Here is a 14,444-nt window from a genome sequence, read left to right on the forward strand (position 1 = left end):
TGAGAATGATTTTTTTTTGGTGGGGGGGATGGCCATACCAGGAATTTTCTAGTGCCTTTTCTCAGAGTTAAGGTAAATTGTCATACTCTGATGCACTGATCTTGGGATCACTAGAGGATAGACACAAAAAATTTCGAGAATTTAACTTCATTTTGATGACTAAGGTATGTAAAATGGAGAATGGATTAAAGGTGGTAGGGTGGTGGGGAGATATTGGGGATAGGAGAAAGGAACAAACATTTGATGAGTACTTGCTAATTGTTACAGTTCTTATTTAATTTTACTGAATATACTTAACCTCATGAAGTAGGCAATTATTCCAACTTTGCAGATGAGAAGTAATAAAGGCCTAAAGGAGGGTGGGGTAGTGGAGGTGGTGGGGAGTAGATGTATGTAACTTCTATTTTGGAAACAAAATTGAAAACAGTGGTGGTAGGGTTGGAGGGATTGTTAATCAACTGAACTGTAATATGCAAATAACCGCTGGGATTCTGCTTAGTTCACAGCTTTGTGCCAAAGTAGATGAAATAAGGGCTATGACAATGCACTGTAAACTGCAGACCACTGTGCCAATGTGCAGAAGCTTTGAGCCTGGGGCAGCTTGGGAGGATGGAGGTGGGAACTCAAAAAAGAGTATTTTGGAAGGAAGTTGACATTCCCTAATTCTTCAAAACCTCCCCTGTGCCTGTCAGTTCACCATGCTCATGGAACTTCCTGTTTTCTTCTGCCATAGTGTATAGGAACTCCATATATGTAAAAATATTTGTAACTGCATAGACCATCTCTGGGAGGATACATAAGAAACTTTTGACAGTGATTACCTCCGGAGAAGGGAACTGCGTAGGAGTGGGAAGATCACTTACTTTCACTTTGGACCTTTTGAACTGTGTATCATATACATGTGTTACCTACTTCAAAAAGAAAATTATGAAACAGATTAAAAACAAAATAGAAAAACCTCATACTCCTCCAATACATTTCCATCTCCTGTACTTTACTCACAATATTTCCTCAGTGCCCTATGCCCTTAATTTGTGAAGCCTTTCTCTGACCATTCTAACCTATATTCCAGCCCTTCTGACCACTTGGTGTGGGAGCCAGTGGGAAGAGGGAAATGGAGCAAGCAAGTATAGACTACTCTTGGAAAAGATTAGTGAAGAAAGGAAGCATATAAGGTAAAGTGGGACCTTGGAGTCAAGAGAGGGCTTCTAATTTAGGTATTGCTTTATTTGCGACTAGGAGAGACTTTTGCACCTGTTTATAGATGGAGGGGAAAAAGTCTGGAGAGAGGGGAGAGAAGTTGAAGATAAAGGAAAGGGAGAGATTATAAACAGGCTTAACAAAACTATCAGCAATGTTGGGGAAAAAGTTGCAAATGTATGTGTTTCTAGAGAACTGTTTAGAAATGGTTCTGAAAGCCTGAAAATCCCTGTGTAAGGAACCAGATCCCGGAACAGGCTTCTTTGTGGCAATTTTCAACAGAAGCTCTTCAAAATTAGTACTTTTGGTCAGCTGAGATCTATTGAGCATTCATTCAACAAATGTTGAATAACTATTATGAGTAAGGCACAGCACAGGGCAGGGGTCGTGCGACTTTATTAAATATATTAGCTTGACATTCACAAAGGGGATAAAGTTTCTGTGAGAATAAGGGTGCTTAAATGTAGGTTTTGTGATGGATTAGGGTCCAAGTGTTGTGGATTCTCACAGAGCTGATACAGTACTTGGTTCCTAGTAGGTGTTCAGTAAGTGTTCGTGACATAATTCGTTTATTGAGCACCTCCTATCAATCAAGCACTGTGCTAGGCTCTGGGACCACATAGATAAGTTAGACAAGGTCCTACTTTTTGAGTTATTTAGGTCTACTGATGGTTACAGTAGGGTGATAAGTTTTATGACAGAGGTACAAGTAGGGATAGGAGAGGATCTATCCCAGAAACAGAACCAGACTGCAGTGCATCGAGGGGTAAGAATTGGAGGATAGTGAAGACAATGAATGTAGACTATTCTTTCAAAAAGTTTGGTTAGGAAGAAAAGGAGAGGGAGGGTAGCAAACAGAGGGAGGCAAGGTTGAGGGACTGTTTTTATAGGATGAGAGATTTGAGCACATCGTGCAGAAGAGAAAGAAACATTAGAGAAGGAAGGAGTGAAGATTCAGAAGTTAGGGTAGTGATTGATGGAAAGAGGTCTCTGAGGATATAGGAGGAGATAGGAGAGAAGGGTAACCAGGAACTCCTGGAAAAATGGTTGTGTGACACCAACAACTCTCCTGAAGCAGGAGAAAATGAATTTTTGGATGGCACCAGTTCAAAACTTGGTAAATTAAGAGTATGGAAAAGATAGGGGTCGAAATAATGGATGCTAGGGCCTGGGCCAGTCAGAGAAGATAATTAGGCTGGAGGACACTGATAAATTGGGAGAAAGCAAGAAACCATGGAATAGGAGTAGTGTGGGTCAGGAAGTAAAAGCCCTTATTAGAAAAAAAAAAAAGTAGCCAGAGAGTGGAATATACGAATTTAAGATTTCAGAGGTGAAGCAGTTCTGGGTGATGAAAAGCACCTGGTTGTGGCCATGGGCGTGGATAAATAAGGTGTAGGAAAAGGTCACTGGAGTTGAGTCATGGAGGTGGGGCTCTATGGTTAATCCCCATGGATACTGAAGTCCCTTCATGATGGTACAAAGACTTCCATCAGGAGCCAAATGTTCAATTTCTGTTTGGGAGAAACCAGGAAGTAAGCAGATGTCAATGATGAGACTCATTGGTAGGGGAATGTTAATTGTGTTAGTTGTCATTCATCTACCCTCCCAGGTAAAGAGGTAGGTAAGGGAAGATGTGCCGCATATTTGTGAGTTTGGCTTCCCCTCCTTTAAGGGATTCTAAGGGAATGAGATGGCAGACTCAGGTTGTACATGGTGTTTGACCTGTGACTGTGGAGTCCAGCCTGCCCTAGTAGCACCAGCTGCCTAAAAGCTTAGCCAGCAGCATAAGGCAGTTCAGTGTCTGTGGCTAGCCAGTAATATGCAACTCTTCAGAAACAGTGAGAGATGTAGGGATGAGGAGGAATGGAATCACACAAAGGAGATGGAAACAGCATGTTCTGGGCTGAGTAATTTCCCAGAAAGTGTGGTAAGCTGCCAATGGGTTGGGGAACCTGTGGCCTTCTGATTTCAAGATTGTTCTTTTTTAAGCACCAAAGGAGGCAAGAAAAGCTTCACCTTTCTCTGCTGCACCTTTTTTAGTAAGAGGATTTGTTCTGTAAAATTTGGATTCAGTCAAAAGGCAGCACTTAAGGACCTAGAAGGCCACAGGTTCCCCACCCCTAGAAGAACAGTATTGAGTAATAACATATGAAACACTTTATCTCACTGATGTTGTGAGAGGAATGTCCAGCAGTGAGGCTGTTTTCCTCGTGTCCTGCAGAGCTTTTGAGGTACAATTTTAGTTACCAGTTGGCTCCAGAGTTTAGATCCCGGTTGGGGAGGTATCCCAGAGGAAGAGTAGTGACAGCCATCTTGGAGGTACCTGTGAAAAAAACCTAGAGAAAATAGGGAATAGCTTCAAGAAGCCCCAAGCTGTCCTCTTTCACAGTAACAGCAGCAAACAACAATAATAATATTGATGATGACAGCAGCTAACACTTATATAGCACTTATCTTTCGGTACTTAAAATAATCCCATGAGGTAGGGTACTAATACCCCATTTTCCTGAGAGAATGACTCATTGTTACAAGTCCCAGGATCTATCCCCACCTACCCCTAGGATCTTACCCTTACTGTGGTGGGTCCTGGGTATGTAACAAAAAGGTAGAAGTTGATAGCTGGCTAAATCTTTGGAGATTATTTTGGCTTCACGATTTAGACCATGCTGTGGGAATCAGGTGTTGCTCTGAAGCAAACATGACAGAGAGAAGCCTTCGCAAAAGTTTTATAAAATCCAAAATTAGAATTACATATATATATATGTAATTATATATATATATATATATATATATATGTTTGTAAATATAGATTATCTCTGGAAGGTAACACAAGGAACTTTTTTAAAAGTTTAATTTATTTTTTTTTTTATTTCAGCATATTACGGGGTACAAATGTTTAGGTTACATATATTACCCTTGCCCCACCCAAGTCAGAGCTTTAAGCATGTCCATCCCCCAGACGGTACGCACCACACCCATTAGGTGTGGATATACCCATTCCCTCCTCCCCCTCCCATCTGCCCGACACCCGATGAATGTTACTACTATGTGTGCACTTAGTTGTTGATCAATTAATACCAATTTGATGGTGAATACATGTGGTGCTTGTTTTTCCATTCTTGAGATACTTCACTTAGTAGAATGCGTTCCAGCTCTGTCCAGGATAATACAAGGAACTTTTAACAGTGTTTTCCTCTAGCAAAGTTAACTGACTTTAAAGTTGTAATTTTAACCGAACATGTTAGAATTGTTTACCATGTTCATGTATTACCTTTCAAAATCCAAAAACAAAACCCCAAAACAGATAGTAAAAGAATAACTTTCTGAATACTCTTCTGAAAATTCCATTTCTCCATCTTCCCATTTTCTCGTAAATAACACTGTAACACTTCCATACTCATAACAGGACTTCAAGTAGGGGAAGGAAACTTAAAAGGTGCTTATTGCTGCAATTTTTGCCATGTTTTCTGAGAGGTCTTATTGCATCTATAACATTCCAAATAGGGCCATAAAAAACCTCAGAAGTGTACATTCTATATTTTATATTCCAAATTGAGAAAAAAGTAGACATTGCCACTGTTTCAACCCATACCTGTAGTTAAAATGGGGTTATAGCTGGGTTTGTGTTCTGGTGGGTGTTTGCTTTAACAAAAACATTCTATTTCAATTAGCCTGAGGGACCTAAATCAAAGAAAACCATCATGTAGATGTCTGCCCATTCAAAAGAGTTTTCTGCAGCCTTGGAATTCGTTGCAAATTCTATTTTGATATTAGACTTCAACACACTCATGCCACATGTACTGGCTTAGTTTTGCCTGTGTCCCTTTATCTTTCCCAATGCCATCTTGCCTCATGCCCTCAAGATCATATGCCAACCCCCCCTGAAAATGAAAATCTTTTTATGGTTTAACCTTCCTACACAGCCTAGAGCCTCTCTCTATTCCCAGCTCTCTCCCTCATTTCTGTTAGTCTGAGAGAACTGTTTATTGTAGTTTAGTTTCAAGGTGAATTAAAAGATTTCTAAGGTTACTTCCTGCTCTACAAGTCTTTGGTTCACTTGAAACAAGTATTTCACATTCCAAAGGGCAAACCTCCCTCTGTCGTCCTTCTTCCTCTACCTTCCTTAGGATTTATGGTGTCAGTGGTTGAATATATAATACTTCTTTTCTTTCAGGGGAAGCCCAGGAAATTCACACTGCTTAGTCCAAAGAAATGGATTGTTACATTAACAGTGAAATGTCCATTCTCAAAGAGGCTGAAGTTTTTGGGTGAAGGCCTTCCTAGTGTCCCTCACATCCATCTTCCCTTATAAACAGCTATTCTCCTGCCCTAAAGTGAGGAATGGATCAACAAAACCAAAACTTCATCATTCTCAAGAAGCCTCACTTGATAGCCCTCCACATCCCAATATTACCTTTGTACTTTTGAGGTTAGCTGCCAGAGCAGGCTTGCTCAATCCGGTTACTATGGAGATTACAGCCACATTGTTGAAAAGACATCCAATATGTGGGTCATTTAAAGGCACCATGCTCTTGAACTAGCTGGTTCTTCTGGCTCCAGGTCCCAGATTGAGGGATTTACCTCATGAATTTGTGCTGCCCCCAAACTAGTTGCTGCTGACCTCAGAACTAAGTTGAGAATCCTGGGACAATCAAACCCTTGTGCTTTGCCTTAAGGAAAATCTCTGTCTCCCTTATTACGTTAAGTGCCCGATTTCCATTAATCACTTTCTTTCTTTTCCCTGGTGAAGATTAATACCATGTTAAAGGAAGATAAAGTCACGTGGTCTCTAGGCCCAGTGCCAATAGCAAACCTTGGCTGATAAATAGTGGAAAACAAGGGACAGGAAGCGCAGGTCTCTGCAGTAGATCTCTACTAACCAGCAAAATGTGCTCTAGGCCCGGGTCCTGAACCTGGAGCACCATTCCAACTCAGGTCTGGTTGGAAGGGATCCCTTGCTTGGAAGGATGGAATATCTTTTTTAAAAAAATAAAATTATCTCTGGCTTCTCTTCTAAACAGATGGCATGACAATGAAAGGGAGCAGTAGAAGGTTCTGGTAGGATCTGGAATGATGTTTTCTCTTCTTCCTAACTCCAAAGGTGATTCATATTTGTCCTAGCTCACAGAGTCTGCTTGGCTCCTGGTGTCAACCTTAATTGACAGCAACAGCAAAAGCCCTCAGATGACTGAGACATGCCATCAGAAGGAGGCTCTGTGAGTCCTCTAATTGACCCCATTCTTCTTTCCCCACCTCTAGCTCCCATGCAGGATTATACCTGAAACAAGCTTTAACCACTAAACTTGTCAGGACTTGTCAGGAAAGGCTCTAGGATTATTATTTCCATTTCCATCCAGGGAAACTGGAGTGCAAAAAGGCAAAGTAGTTGGCAACTCAGCTTTATTTGCCAGCCTGGCTACACATGGGGTTAGGTTTGGAATGTCAACTTCCCAGAAAACATACCTGGACAGAGAGGAAGCAGTTAAGATGAGAGACTGAGGACAGAATGGAGCCTTCAAATAGGTCACCTGAGTTGTGAAGCTTCTGGTGTCTTCCTGGTATCTTCTATCTATATGAATATTTCACTTCTGACAAGGTCTTCCTCCCCAATATCCCTAGGCTCCCATTCACTTTTTACTCTTTCAGCTTGCGGGTAGAGACCTTGGGTATGGGTGCCCACACATGTACACACTGTCCTGATGCTGGGAGCTAGAAGGTCCTAGACAAGGGCTTTGTAGGACACCTTCAGTCATAGCCAGTCAAGGTTATTTTAATGTGGATGTTTTTATGTCAGAAAAGCATTAAATGTCTGATTACCGCTTTAGCATTCTAGCTAATTTTCAGTGTAATGACTATGACTGTTAGTGGAACAGAGTTGTCAAGGAAGGCAGCAAACTCTCAGGAGTTACCACATCGGGTCCTTTGGTCATGCCCAAGAAGTAATATAAGAGCTTTACAAGAGTAGTATGAAATCTAGTTGATGACCAACAGTATTGGCAGTGAGGCTGAGAGGATGGGGATGAGGGTGTATTTTTCATCCTTTTTTTTTTGCACATTTACATTGTTTTACTAGTTATGCAGATTATATTTTAAAATTTTAATAAAGAAAATGTTATATTAAAGGAAAAAAGATAAAAAGAATGTTGAAAAATAGAAAATTATTTTAAACACATAGGCAGAAAGGTAAAAGAGAAAAGGGAAAGGAAGGAAAGGAGAAAATACTAAAGGCTAACAAAGGAGAGAAAAGTGGAAGAAGACAGAAAATAGGAGAAGAAAAATTGAAATGAATAAGGAAACAAATGTAAAAGAAAAAAGATGAGGAAATAATTTTAAAAAACTAAATGAGTGAAAAAATACAAGGAAGGGGGCATGTCAAAGGAACATAGGATCCTACCTGAAAAAACTCCCAATAGCCAAAGCTGGGACAATTGGAACAACAAAATAAATAATGTGGCAGTAGATTCCAAACCATTTATTTGGCTACGTCCCCAGGAGGTGGAGCTTAATCTCTCCCATCCCACGCATGAACTGGACTTAATGTTTGATTCCAAAAAGTACAGTAAGGAAAAGGAAAAAGTAACTTTATACTGAAGAAACTTGGTAAACTACCTCTGCCAGGTGATCAAGATTAACATCAATAGTGATAGATCATGTTCATACTATGTAACTTGTTTTGATGTGATGAGAACAGCACTTCACCTCTGTCGTTTTCCTCTCCAAAATATATTACCTCAGTCTAATCATGAGAAAACCATTGGAAAAATCCCAATTTAGGGACATTCTGCTCCTCAAAACTGTCAAGGTCATCAAAAACAAGGAAAGTCTGAGAAACTATACAAGCCAAGAGGAGCCTAAGGAGACATGACAACTAAATGTAGCATGATATTCTGGATGGGACCCTGAAACAGAAAAAGGACGTTAGGTAAAAACTAAGAAAATATAAACAATGGACTTCAGTTAAAAATTACGTATCAGAATTGGTTTATTAATTGTAACAAATGTACCATTCTAATATAAGGCATTAATAACAGGGAAAACTGGGTGTTGAATGTATCTTTGCAATTTTTCTATAATTCTGAAACTATTCCAAAATAAAAATATTTAAAAAGTTAAAAGAAGACAAAAGACAAAAAGTGAAAAATGACACACTTAAATAAGCAAGAGGAGAGAATAAGATTTTAAAGAATTAAAGACATTGTATAGAAAAAATGGAAAACTTTAAAAGAAAAAAAATAAAAGCCCTAAATTCCAAAAAATCCAAAAATTCTCAACAAACCCCCTAAAAAACACAAAAGCACAATTAAAACCCAAAACCCAAGAAAGAATAAAAGTATGGAAAAGAATAATATAAAAAAGAAAAAAAGCAAACACACACACAAAAAAACTAAAAAGCTGGAAATTAAAAATTAAAAATAAAGACTCCAAACAAAATACAAAACAAACACCAAAACCCCCACAAAACAACAATGCAAAAAAGAAAAAAAATCCCCCCAAACCACAAAAAATTAAAGCAAATCCCTCTAAACAGAAAAGGAAACAGCTCTAAAAACACAACAAAAAAAGAAAGAAAATGGCAAAAAGCAGGAAAGGGAAAAACATCATCATTAACAACAACAAAGAAAAAAATACTGAAACACTATTAAAAAGTATAATAAGAAAAAAATCCCAACAACAAAAAGCATAAGAGAAAGAAAAAAGAAAAAAAAGCTTAACAAAGGAAAGGGAAAAAAGCAATAGGTTAAAAAAAAGTTTGGGAGAGATAAGAAGAGATCTGTTTTCTTTGGGTAGGTGCATGGAGTGGGATAGAAGTACCCACAAAATGTGGCTTTCCATAGCACCCTTTGGGAGCTGTTGGAAGGCATGCAAAGGGCATGTTATTGTAACATAGGCAGACAGGCATTTAAGTGGCTCATTACGACCATATTAACTTTTTCCCATGTGAGTCTGGGAAGCTGACTATTTTACCCAGAGCCCCTGAGCCCTGTTTCATTTTACCAAGATCTGAGAGATAAACATCTATGGATGGACCAGGTCTGAGATCTATATTGGGCTTGCGCTTGTCCGGATAGAGATACTGATTTCTTTTTTAAAGGTTATTTATTATGAATGAAGGCAGTTTCTGGCTGGGCCACAGCTAAGTGACTACTATGTAGTTCCTCCCAGTACTCTGCTGAGTCAGGGCCCTGGAAGTTGCTAACCACCAACCTAACCAGGAGCCAGAAGGCAGTCTTTGCCATCTGCTTAAAAAAAAAAAAAAAAACCCTGTTATTCCTGCCTACTTAAAGGGGTGCAGAAATGGAGACTGTACACAAACAGCCAGAATCCCAAATAGCAGCAATTCCAAACAGTGAAAGTTACAAATAGCAGGAATCTCAAAGGTATTTGAGTTTGGCTTTGGAATATATTACGTGGTGATTTAAGTTAGTATTATTTGCTCTACCTTTAAAACTATTTGGCTTGGGATGATGCTAAAATCCATTTAGATGATCAGATTAGATTTTTTAAATTTATGCATATTATGGGGGTACAAATGTTTAGGTTACGTATATTGCCCTTGTCCCACCCGAGTCAGAGCTTCAAGCATGTCCATCCCCCAGACAGTGTGTACCGCACCCATTAGGTGTGTATATACCCATCTCCTTCTCCCCCCTCCCATCTGCCCGGCACCCGATAAATGTTATTGCCATATGTGCACTTAAGTGTCGATCAGTTAAAAACAATTTGATGGTGAGTACATGTGGTGCTTGTTTTTCCATTCTTGGGAGATCATGATTAAGTGGTGGAAGGTGCTGGCTAGGATGAAACGTTTGTCCTAGATAATCCATAAATCAAGTCATCTCCATGAGGATCATTTAAAGTTTGATGATGATGATATGTGGGTGTGTATTTTGGTACACAGATTCACTCCTTTGGCCTTTATCTCACAAGAAGTGGTAGCAACAGGTGACTACAGTGATGATACTGTTGGGACACTTATCTCCCACAAATCACATCAGACCTTTATATTCCTAGTAACCCTGTAATCCTTCTGGGTCCTGGATCCTGGTGCTTTTTGGGCCCGGACCCTAGGGTGGCTTTGGTGGGGACAGATAGTGCACACCACAATGTCATTGTCCAGCTTATGGATCATACCTAGAAAGTGAGTTAAAATGCACACAAGTTAAAATGTGGACCCAAAGAAGGATTGTCAGATCTATAATACAGTTCTAGGATTTATTCCTGGCTCAGTCCCATATGAACCAAGTGATCTTGGGCAAGTCACTTTTCACTTCTCTAAGCTTCTTCTATACAATGTGCCTACTTCACAGAAATTGAGTGGGTTTTTTCCTCATGATGAAAATTTGAATTATGCCACAAATGAGAAATATAAATATATAGAAGAGCTAGTGCCTGTTAAATCAGGGTATTACGGTAGTTTGTAGTTACCGTAACAAAGAACAAGATGAGGTATTGATTACAAACCAATTTGATTTTCTATGTTCTGCCCATGTGATTCTTTCCTTTTCTAGTTTGCCCTCCACCTTACATCCCAGCCAAACTAGTCTCTTTCTCCAGCTCCTGGGCTCAAGAGATCGATCCTCTTGCCTGAGCCTCCCAAGTAGCTGGGACTACAGGCACATGCCACCATGACTGGCTCAAACCAGTCTCTTTCTAATGCATTGTTCACTATGTAACACTTCTTTGGCATATATAGTGGTTACAAAAACTCTTAGGGTCAGAAGAGACTTTGGATTGAGTGGTGATATCCTGCCTAATGACAGGGGATTGGACTGGACTAGTGATCCAAGACTTAAGGTTTTCACACACCAAATATTTTCCAAGAAATCTTGAGGTGTCACATAGGACTGTAATTTATTGTTTTTCTAATTAAGGCCATTATAAAACAACAGTTACTTTCTGTGATTATCATTTCATGAAAGAAAGGATATTTAACATCAAAAAAGTATTAATAGAAAGGACAATCTCAAAATTAAAAATAGTTTAAAATTTTAACTTTATAAAATAATCACTGCATAGTCCTTGTTTTTCTCATTTTTCCTTTGGACCAGCGAAATGTTCATTATGAACTGATATTTAGGAACCATCCCACTAGATCTGGGTTCTAGTCTTGACTATGCCACTAACTTACTATGTGATATTGGCCACGTTTCTTCCCCATTTGGGGGTCAGTTTTCTCATCTTTAGAATGGGGATAATTAGATTAGATGAGATCCAAGTTCTTTTCTAGCTCCAATGTTGAGGATATCGTGACTTCTAGAGATTCTTTCCAGTCCTTGGAATCTGAATTTGTGCTGAAAAAAAAGGAATTTACTTCCAATTACAGAACCCCAAATCAAGTAGCATGCACTTCACATTTCTGGCATGCACATAAAAGAGAGCATTCGCACCAGCCATAATACAAGACATCAGGCTTTTCCCTTTTTATATTCTTTACATTTTTTGATGGGGGTTAATTCTTTGAGATCAAGTTGTTATTGCTCTAATATTCCCTACAATCACTGCTTTCTCCTGTGTTATTTCACTTTTGCCCCCAAATCATACAAACTCAAAGCCTCCAGGCCCTCCTCTGGCATGTGTGTCTGTTTGGGCTTGGTTACTATAGAAAGATTTTTACTCGTTGTCTTTTTCTTCTCCCTTCTGCCCAATCCCCTTAATATGTACTTTCCATGAATCCTTCCCTATTTATTTTTTCTTTCCTTTTTTTTTCCCCTTTTAGACAGAAAGCATGACCTCAGCTGTTGGCATGGTCCATAAATGGCATTATCTGAATTCTTGGCAAAATCCCAATTGCGGAATGTTGAGCTGCAGTTGGTTCCAGGTAGCTGGAGGAAATATAAAATTAATTAGCAACATAATTTTGGGCTTTACCTGCCTTGTAAAAGTGCACTAGTGTTTGTACTAGAAAGCACTTTCTGGCCAAAATCCTACTCTGCTGTTTTAAGAAGACTTGGAGTTTAAATGAGACATTTTGAGCAAAGTGGTCATTTTATTGGCAACCCCAGCTTTGCTAGTCCTGGGCAAGAAATACAAGAGCAAATTCAGGACTTCAAGGCTACTGTCTTGGAGTTTAAGGAGAGTTCAGTCTTCACTTGTCTTAAGAGACCCTAGGTCTCCAAAGATGAAGTTCTGCTTCCTTGCCTCCACGTCTGCTTCCAGTGGCTCTCTTCATAGACTGTTTTCTTGGCATCTCTTTGTGTGACATCTGAAGAGTGGGTCACTGAAAAAAAAAACATGGCATTCAAGAGGTAGCCCAAGTTATAGTGGTTTTTAAAAATTTTAATTCATTTAAAAATAAGCCAAAATGATACAATCCAAAATTCAAATTGGATTCAATTCCTCTGGTTGTTCACTGTTAAGAGCTGATGCATTGTTTTGTCTCTGCGAAGGCCTGAACTGAGGCCATTTCCTTGTGATCCACAGCTTGCCCACCCCCCCTGCCTGCCTCCGCACCCCAGCTTTCTTCATTGCCCCAGAGCTGAGCCTTCACAGCCTGGGGTAGTGGGAGCGTGGCACAGTGCACTTGTGGATTCTTCCAGCTGTACTCTCACTGGGGAAAATCAACTTTGAAGTGAAGCTGGGAGCTTGCCAGGAAACTGAAAAGGGGTTATTAAAAATGGTATTTTTCAAACCACGAGTGATGTTTTGCTTGCAGAGGGTAACAGGTTACTTGGAATCTGAACTGCTTTGGGTTTTGTATTAAATTGCAAAGTTGGCTGAGATTTCAGACCCCCAGGGTCTTGAGGGCTGAGGGCACAATTGAAAGCATATTAGATGCTGGCTGTATCTACACAATACCAACCAACTAGTTAAAAAGGGAGAATTCACTAGAATCTGTTTATTTAGTGTCATGAACAAAAAACATAAGTTTGAGTTTAGCCATGTTCTTTTTTTAATTTAGTTTTATTTAGTTAGTTTTATTTTAATAAATCCATACTAGAATATTTTGAGTATGGAAATAGCCTGTATTTCTACTATAAGCATCATACTGCTTAGATTTCTATTATATTCTCCCTCATATTCCTACCCCCACAGCTTTCAGTGGTGAAGATTCTATCTTAAGGGGGGAAAAAAGAGTTCCATGGGTTCTTTGCAATATCACTATCTCATTCTACTCTCCCAATTGTTTTCCCTACCAAACTATGACAGTACCTGAAATTTCATGATTAGCCTTTTAACCTTTTGTTCATTTAGGTACATAAAGAAGTTTTGGTTTCCAAGAATCCTCATTCCAATCTTTGTCTGTGATTTATCCAGGCTTTTGGCATCATCTTTTCTGGCTCATAGTTGATAACCCCTGCAGCGTGAAAGAGCTTTCTGTCCTTGTGTCCTCCCACTGGGTTTTAGAGGTGTTTTCTTCTATCGTTATGTCCTCAAGAACTTTCCCAGCCTCTTGTTCCCTGATTCCCTTCTGTTGGATCATTTGCTCTTCCCTTAACATTCTCGGGATGTATTAGTTGAGCCTTGAGCCCTGAGCCCTGGCTGTGGTGGTCTTGAACTGTGTTCTCCAGTGTACCTCTTGTTCACCTGGCAAAGTACGCTTGGTAATATTCTTAGGGAAAAGCCACTATTACCTTATTATCAGCTCATAAACTGACATTTCTGGCCTGGAAACCTTGAGGGGCTCTTGCTTTGAGCATGACCACCTGGACTTTTGTTGTGGACCTGGCCTTACATTGTTTACTCCTCCTTCTCCTTCTCAGGGCTAAGAGACTCTCAAGAAAAATGGCTTGGGGGAGCTATGGCTAAAGCCTGTTGATGTTAGTGGAGGTTGGGGATGGGTGGATAATAACTTTCAAGTGTCTAATCCCACTTGGTGTTTTCCAAATTCAGCATCCCAGAAGTGACTTGAACTATTAGACTTGAAGAGGCTGTCAGAGATTTTCTAGTGAAACCTCCTCATTTTTATGATGGAGAAACGAAGATTGGAGTAGGGATTTGGCCAAGGTCACACAGCTCATCAGCGAGAGAACTGTGATGAGAGCTTTGATCTGTGGAATGAGTTGTCTAATGTTATAGTTAGTAAATAGGCAGTGATGCTGAGATTCAAACCCTGGCCAGATCAACTCCCAAGCAACTCTTTCTACTCCTCTTCCTCCTAGTCTACTTGATAAGAGAAAAGATAACTAACAAAATAGTAAGCACATAGAAAATAACAGTTTTTTTTTTTTTTTTGAGACAGAGCCTTATTCTGTTGCCCGGGCATCAGCCTAGCTCACAGCAACCGCAAACTCCTGGGCTCAAGC

The sequence above is a fragment of the Propithecus coquereli genome, unplaced genomic scaffold, assembly GCF_000956105.1.
Source record: "Propithecus coquereli isolate 6110/MARCELLA unplaced genomic scaffold, Pcoq_1.0 Scaffold86, whole genome shotgun sequence".
Taxonomy (NCBI): Eukaryota; Metazoa; Chordata; class Mammalia; order Primates; family Indriidae; genus Propithecus; species Propithecus coquereli.